This window comes from Macadamia integrifolia, chromosome 14 (assembly GCF_013358625.1).
Source record: "Macadamia integrifolia cultivar HAES 741 chromosome 14, SCU_Mint_v3, whole genome shotgun sequence".
Taxonomy (NCBI): domain Eukaryota; kingdom Viridiplantae; phylum Streptophyta; class Magnoliopsida; order Proteales; family Proteaceae; genus Macadamia; species Macadamia integrifolia.
Window position 1 is genome coordinate 21,125,506 of NC_056570.1, and position 7,798 is coordinate 21,133,303.

The 7,798-nt window shown below is 35.4% G+C and overlaps 1 non-coding gene and 1 pseudogene across 1 annotated transcript; one reads left to right on the forward strand and one right to left on the reverse strand.

The window, feature by feature from the left end:
• Positions 1-1,302: 1,302 nt before the first annotated feature.
• Positions 1,303-1,375, forward strand: TRNAR-ACG. The gene has a single exon. It is a non-coding gene; the product is annotated as a tRNA-Arg (tRNA).
• Positions 1,376-5,973: 4,598 nt separating this feature from the next.
• On the reverse strand, positions 5,974-6,617 carry LOC122060710 (annotated as a pseudogene).
• Between the last annotated feature and the right edge of the window lie 1,181 nt (positions 6,618-7,798).

Below are 7,798 nucleotides of genomic sequence, written 5' to 3' on the forward strand. Positions count from 1 at the left end.
AAAAAAAAAAAGAGAGATAGGAAAAACTTTTTTCTTTCTTAACTTGTAAATAAAGCCTTAGACTATGCTTGGTAATCAAGAGAATAAAAGAAAAAAAAAAATTAAATTTAAGAAGAAAAATAAATACATAAAAAAATTTATTATGTAATCATTTTTTTATCATATTATGTCTTTTGCACAATTTAGTTTTTAATTACCAAACATATCCTTAGAGTGATTTCTTCAAATTGTAATCCATGGGCCAGGAATTCTCCATAAAAGTCTTGTGGGAACATGACAGCATAGATTTCTCTATTGATTATGACGTTCCCCATTACTTCTTCCACATGATAAGTAGTCACTGTGGGCTGGTTGCTAATGAGAACCAAGTGTTTGAAGTGGAGCAAAGGATGAGAACAATGCCCCAAGTAGTGGTTCAAAATTCAAGCCAACAACCATCTTTCATCTATGGATGCCGTTTCAGAGCCTATACTTATATTGTCGATGTCAAACTGACAGGGTTATTTCCTCCAATTATAAAACATGGAAAAAAGAACTCTATTGATCTGACTTAGGAAAGGCCGAGACATAGTTGGGCATAAAAGACCTAGCTGCCCCACAAACTGAGTATTTTCACGCTAGTTGTGTCTAGGCATTCCCACATCAAACTGATGAAGTTCCCTCCCCTTAAAAACGGTTTTAGAGATTACATGTGATGTATGGTTGACCACTCAAGAGTGTTGAGAATGATCTCTCTCCCATATCTTTTATTTTCAAGACTTATGTGATCTTGACATGTACCATCTCGATTTAGAGCCAGCTGTTTAGGGCCTTAAACATTTCTTCAATCTCTTTCATCATCCTCTCTTAGCCTGTGCTCTCAAGGCCCCAATCACTGCATCAAGCAATGTTCATAATCTCAGCTTTTAAATTGAGATTGGTCTAAGGAACCATATCACCTTGGATCAAATAGGAAAAAAAATGATTTCATTATCTTTATACTTTGGATCGTACTAGTGGATTGATATCAAATTTGTCTCGACCAATATTGATTTGGTTAGGGCGAATTCATCAATACCGATCTGAGATTACGAACCATTGCGTCCCTTTGGAATTGTTGGCCTTCTGCCGTAATTGGCTGTGATACCAACCATGGGCAACAGGAATGTAGGTCACCTATGGTTGTCACCATTGGATTAGAATTGGATCATTAATCATGGTAAATTTTGATAAGGATTTCAGTTTAACGGTTCAAAGCAAAGTCATCAATGGAAGAGTAGAATATAGATTTAATATAATTTAAATAAGTTTGAAAATCAATAAGACTCCATGGCCCAATGGATAAGGCGCTGGTCTACGGAACCAGAGATTCTGGGTTCGATCCCCAGTGGAGTCGCCCAATTGCGTGCTGTTTTGTTTTCCGGAAACCCAGTGTTTAAAATCAAATCGAACTGAACCGGTTTTGATTTCAAAGGCTAGAATCATTAAAACCGTTAAATCGAATTATTTATTTTCGAACCAAATAAAAAATCGGATAAATTATATTACTTTTATTATTTCAATCAATGTTAATAAAAAAATTGTATTTTTTTTTTTTTTTTTTTGTTGAAATTCTATTCCTTTTAATGCTTGAAAAAAAAAAATTGGTGGATTATGATACTAACAATAACTGTTTTTTATTAATAAATAAGAAATCGAATTAAAATTGAATAAGGAACCAAATACGGAATTTAATAAAAACCAAAGTTGAACTGAACCAAATTGATTTCTGTTTTGATTTCAAAATTGTGTTCCTATTTTTGATTTTGTTCGATTCAGTTTGGATTTCTATATTTTATTTTGAAGAGAACTAAAATCCATTTGAATAATTAAAACTAGCTGATTGACAACCTTAATTTAATTACTTGCCAAATTTGGGGTTCAACAATCATAAAATCCCCAAGTTTATCCACCAAATCAGATTGTTGATAAATGACTCAATTATGATTTATAGGTTCTCTTTTTTATTCAGTTAAACACCAAAAAAACTAATGGTTCTACAACGAATAGGAACCAGTAAAATCAGGCCAAATAGACTCATTTTTAGTACTATTTTATGTGCAAGCAGAGACTATGTTTCTAGGGGACTTATTTTTATGGTGGTTTTTTATGATGTTAGAATGAAGTAAGAGAATATGCAATATAAATTGAGATTGCCTTCAGTTGATTTAATAAATTTTATTTTATTAGTTGATCATAACTTATTTGTTTATCTTCCCAAATTAGGTATAAAAGGAATCGAATTAAAGGGTACAAAAGTGAAACCGAATGTAAACCAGCAATACAAATTGCATGTAAACCGAATATGAACCAGAATTAAACACATTACAAATTGAAATCGCCCATTTCCCAAAACTGGTAGTACAAACCGCATGTAAATCGGATAATGAAAACCAAATAAAAACCAGTAAAACCGGATCGAATGCAAAATGATTTTAATTTTGGCTGATTCATTTTCATTTCGATTTTAATTTACACCTAATCAAAATGCAAAATGAACTAAATTGGGCTGGACTGATTGACACCTTTACCCTCCTGTGTTTAATTTTAACCTATAAATCTTCAAGTAAATTGATTTCTTAAATCAATTAAAGATGTGATGGCTGACATTTCTACAAATTTCCAGAGGCTTATAAATACCGTTGCAAGTGAATAATTTTGGGTTACAAACTAGCAACCGTGTCTCAAATGTTTAGGGTTATGCATGGAATCTTAATTTCCTTATCATTAAGCAAATTGGGAAAAGACTGGGAATGCTAACAAGTTACCTAGGAATAAGCCAATAAGATATGCTAGCATTTTTTGACCATTAGATTAGAAAGTTTAAATCTACACCATTGATGAAATATTCTATAGAAGTATATACAACCTAAATACCTGCCATCTGACTTGACAAAATACAGCTGCACTCGACAGAACTCATATTCTCTCTCTCTCTCTTTGCATTTTTCCTTTTTTAATTTATGCTTCTAAAGTTAACTCTCTGCTACTGCTATCGTCTCTCCCTTTTTTAATATCCGCTGGAGATCGCTTCAGGAATTAGGTAATTGCAAACCAAGTTTGAAGAAGAAGAAGAAGAAGAAAGAAGAAATGAGGTAGAGGGAGAGAGGCGTGAGCAGAGGATGGGTCACCCAGAGTTGCAGACCAGGTTTGGAAAAGGGGGAAGAAGAAGAAAGAAGAAGAAGAAATGAGGGAGGTAGTGGTTGCCCGCTACATCCATCTTTTGCAAGAACTCTGGTAGGAGAGCAGCGGCGATGAATTAAGAAAATCACGGAAACAAGTAGCACTGGACATGCTGACTTGAATCGATTTGAATGGGCAGTGAATATCCAGCGTGACAACTATGGTTCCTATGTTGGCCACTATCCCATACTTGCATACTTTGCCATTGCAGAAAATGAATCAATAGGAAGAGAACGTTACAATTTTCTGCAGAAAATGTTGTTGCCATGAGGTCTTCCCCCTGAAAGAGAAGGGAAGATTAGTTGGCCTCTTCAGATTGTTAAATCAAGCATTTCTGATTGTGCTTTGTTAACTTCTGGAGGCTTATCTTGTCATGATATTTTAGTTTGCTTGATATCTCCGGTGTTGCTTTTAGGAACCAGCAGCCATGGCTTGGATAAATTAATGAGACTTCCTTGAAACTATCCAAAAAAGAAGAAATGAGGAAGGAGAGAAAGGCGTGAGCAGGGGATGGGTCTCGGATCGAGAGTTGCAGACCAGGTTTGCAAAAGGGGGAAGAAGAACAAGAAATGAGGAAGAGGGACAGAAAGGCTCGAGTCAGATCCCTTTTCTTATAAGATTTTTTTTTTTTTTTATTAATGGTGAGTCAGATCCCTCTTTCCAAAAATACCGTACGTGGTTGCAAGTAAGGGTGTTAATCGGTTTGATTTCAATTTAAACAGTTTGGTTCGGTTTGGTTTGATTTGGTTTGGTTAACATATATTTTGGTTGAAACCAAAACTGCATCATTTACAAAACGGTTGTACTTCCTGAAACTGCAACTATTTAGTAAACAATTTCAGTTTCTATGATATTTGAACGATTTTGGTTGCAGTTTATTCCATATGATTTCTAAATAGTTAGTAATCAGTTTGCTAGTTTATACATATGTTTGCTAAAATTTGCTTTTGGTGATAAACGATTCAATCTTGAGAATGTGAAATGCAAAGCATTATGTTTTGTTAAAACTACCAAACAACTAAGAAAAAGAAAATATTTTGATAGAAAATAGTCTTAAACGCATCTAACAAATCAATAAGTAATGCTTACTGTAGGGATTTTCTTCTTCTCCCCCCCAAATTTGTTTATTAACAACAATAAAGGTATCATAAGGTCCAAGCATATGGAGGTCAAATATTTAACCATAAAAGAAAAAGGTTAAGAAAGGTGATATCACAGTGGAGCAAATTGGTACAGATGATATAGTAGTTGATCCTCTTACTAAAGACCTTCGTCCTTGTGTTTTTGAGAGACATGCCATTAGCATGGACTTAGGAGCATCATAGGATGCGATTGTTTAGTGGGAGATATTTTATTTTTCTCTATTGTGTAATAAAATTTTGCTCTGTACTTTTACCTTTTAATAATTTCTAGGATTATATATTAACTGCCTTTTGCATGCACTTCTATTCAATAAAATGCAGTTTTGTTATAACTGTTGTATTTAACACGTGGATGTTTTATATGTTGGCATATTATATATATAAATGTTTAAAGTCTTAAGGTATGTGTTAACCTTGAGCAAAGGTTGGGGCATTCAATTATTAGCCTTAAGGTATGTCTTATAACACATAAAGTATAACTCGAGTTATTGAAGATAAGACATACAGGTTCATTAGAACATAAAGAATTTTCTCTAATGTGGTTGTACTACTTAAGGGAGAGAAATTGGACTGACAAGGGGATAACACATATGGAACCATTATGTAGGTGTTATCCAGTTGCCACGCTACCATATTGAATCCATGTCAGTAGAGTTGAGAGCTTTTGTGACTATAGAAGGTCCTGTGTTGTTTACAAGATGCAGTTACCACCATGATTCTGTGTTTGAGACTCTATGGGACATGATTGACTATTAGAAATGTCTCTAGACCATTTCAAAGACACGTGCATTAAGGCGATGATTAGCCTGAGATTGTTTTTGAAGGACAAAATAAGTTTTCAAAAATTAATAGCAATTAATATAGCACAAGTGAGAGAATGTTAGAAAATTTCATGTGGGCTTATATTAATTGGATTTTTGTGCTTTAATAAAACCAGGCTAATTATATGGTCTAATTAAATGAGACATACGAGCTTTTAATTAATTTAATATGGGCTAGCTAATGTGGTCTTTAGTTAACCATTGGACTTGTGATGAGTGGATCCATTGAGAAACTTTATAAATAGAGAGTTAGGTCTCTCCTCTAACCCTAATCTTATTCACAACGTACATTCTCAAGAAAGAGAGAGGGAGAAAGAGAAAGAGAAAGAGACAAGGTTTCTTGTGGTTTCCTCCCTTGTACGTTCAGGTTCCTCATCTAGCCAGTGATCATAGGGAAATAGAGGAGAAGTACCTTGCTACGTGAATCAGAAGGTTTTTCGCTACACTTTGCTTTACTATGGATCCCAAACAAGGTACCATTTTATTGATTATAGTTTCTATCTCATTGTTCTTGGTGTTCCTAATTTATTTATGGTGATCTATGGGTCTAAGGTTTATATCTCGTGAGAGATTTTAATCCTATAGTAACTGTAACCCAAGTCACAGCCAAATTTGTTTACACTCACTATTTTATATGAACTTTTTTTTTTTTTCAAGGAAGAGAGTGTGGAATTCAGAATTTCATTAGAATATTCATCATAAATCAAAAGAAACTAAAGAAAAAGCACACATACATAGAACAAAGTACATATACAGTGGGGAATTAAAACTATATATGGCTTGCATGAACACCAGCAAGAGTCTCGTCCTTAGCCTCTAGCAAGTCCAATCATTTTGGTCAATCCATAGGTTATGGCCATAGCCAGCAAACCCCCAATCAACATCCTCAAGCAAGATCTCTTCACAGGTGCTTTCCCCAGAAATGCAGCCAACCCTCCAAACATTACCAACGCCACGCTTGCCACTGCAATCAGCACCCCCAACCTCACCTTATATGACTGTATAAACGATGCTGATATCAATGGCAACACAGCTCCAACTACAAATGCAAGAGCAGATGCCCCAGCCGCCTTGAATGGGTTTGGCAAATCTTCATTCTCTCCCTCATCCCCACTTTGTTTCCCATTCTCCTTCTCATTTTGTCTCTTCATTTGAGACACCTCAATATCCTTCTGTGAATAAACTGACACAAACTCTCCTATTGCCATACTACATGCACCAGCAACCATCCCTGCAAAACCAGTGAGGATCATAGATTTCACTGAACTGCTTCAACTCCCAACATCAGAGATGAAACTGATATCAATCCATCATTGGCTCCAAGAACTGCAGCCCTAAGCCATTGTGCCCTCTGGATATAATTGATACCGAGTTCGTCGTCGTCGCCGCTACCAGGGATCTCTTGGTGGAGGGCCTCAAGGGTTCGTGGGTTGCCAGCTTCTTGGGCTGCCATTGAAGTAGATAATGAAGAAAACAAGGCTGTTTATGTAGAAAATGGAAAGAGGAGGAGATTGATGAAGGCTTGTGGAAGCCACATTCACTCATCAAAGGTATTAATTTATAGATAAAAGGTTAACGGATTTGGAGTATATTACATTACACCACCAACAGAGACTCTTATAAGGGACAAACAAACATTTTGCATGATACATTCACTCACATGTACATATATAAACATCAAAATTCATTACATGAAGTTATGGACTAACAGTTCATGTTTAGCAAGACCATGCCTGGAGCATGCCAACTTAAAGTGGCATCACATGTGATCATCTACTGGCCTCTTTCATTAGGAAATGATTGATGAAGAACATGTAACTCTTGCCAAAATTTATCTTCGCAAATGCCTTCAGCTTTCTTCTTCATCTGATGAATGCCTCAATACCATCTATCCACAGCCAATCTAAATTTCAACCCTTGTTAGGGGATAAAAAAGGGGTGGATCAACCAATACAATGCTATGCTACAAAGGAATCCTTTGCCAAGTAATTTTTTTTTTTTTTTTTGGTGGAACTAAAATTTATTGATTAAAGTAGAAGAGATGCTATGTGGTGCAATGAATGCATTCCATGGTCAGGAATGGAAGGGGAATTTAGTAGTATATTGACTGAATAGGGTACGATAGTTTGACTTATGATCTTGAAAGTGTGTCTCCATCTTAAAGCTCAAGCTTTTAGGTTAAACGCCATTAATTGGAACTAAAATGGGATGGTCAACCTGCTAGACTCGAGTTGTTCAGTAGACTCACTCACAAACTAAGTCAAAATAAAACAAAAGATCAATAAATGATTCAATAAGAAACCTAAAGTTAATAGACTCTTTGTTAGGGAAGATCTTGGGAAAATATGAGTTTGTATTAGACCATTTTACTAGGCTATCATATTCCTTTCCCCACCCAAAATAGATTCAACAAGAGAGGACAAGATATATCAAGTTGGTTTATTTAATATAATCACTTTTCTCATACTAATGTTCGTGTCTTAGTTTGACCCTAGGGGAGTAGGAGGATGATGCCTAGATTTTTTTTTTAATAAGAATTTTTTTCTTGGGGGGGGGAGGTGTGAGTGGGATAAGGCTCAAGATAGTTACATAGGCAGGTGAAAATCTCCTTTGAGGGCCTCGATGAGATTTGAA